This window comes from Nannospalax galili, unplaced genomic scaffold (assembly GCF_000622305.1).
Source record: "Nannospalax galili isolate Female #2095 unplaced genomic scaffold, S.galili_v1.0 scaffold187, whole genome shotgun sequence".
In the NCBI taxonomy this organism is placed as follows: domain Eukaryota; kingdom Metazoa; phylum Chordata; class Mammalia; order Rodentia; family Spalacidae; genus Nannospalax; species Nannospalax galili.
Window position 1 is genome coordinate 687,435 of NW_008357584.1, and position 736 is coordinate 688,170.

Consider the following 736-nt stretch of genomic DNA (forward strand, 5'->3'; position numbering starts at 1 on the left):
AGAGTCCATATGCATAGCTAAAGGCTACATAACAAGCATCAATGCCAGACAGGCAATACCTTTTTTTTGAGTTGTTGGCCAGGGTGGCCAAAGGGACTCCCAGATAGTAACCCAGCATAGAACAGGGAAAATGAACAGCAGACCCCAATCTTATCTAAAGGAATATTGACAACTGATTGCTGCTAGATGAGGAACAGCTGACCCTCCTAAAACAAAGAACTCCAGATGGACTGACTAGATCCACCAGAAGGGCAAGTAGTGGGGAATGACTGGGGTGCCGACAACACAGCAGACAGTAGCAGGGATATCAGAGTATAAGGGCTCTAGTGGGAGGAGGGAGGCTATGGGAGGGTGCCATCTAGGAAGTGGGTGTATAGTCGAATAAGATGGTTTGGGATGTTCTGTGTGATATACAACACTCAAAAAAAATCAACAAATTTAAGAAAATGTATTATATTTGAGGAGGAAGCATGGAAATTTACATCATGATAATTAGTAGAGGTGATAAACATTACCATTAAAATCTACCCGATGACTTTATAGACATACATAGGCACCAAGGATCCAAGTGCAACTGATTATGACTAGTAATAATCAGATATGTACAGATTAGAGATGCATGCGCCAACATCTCAGTGTTAGTAGCAGAAACAATGAGTCTTTCTGCAAGGAACAATATATTCTAAAATGAAATGGAGATCTTTTTTAAAGGTTAAAAACTCATTCAATTTTATGT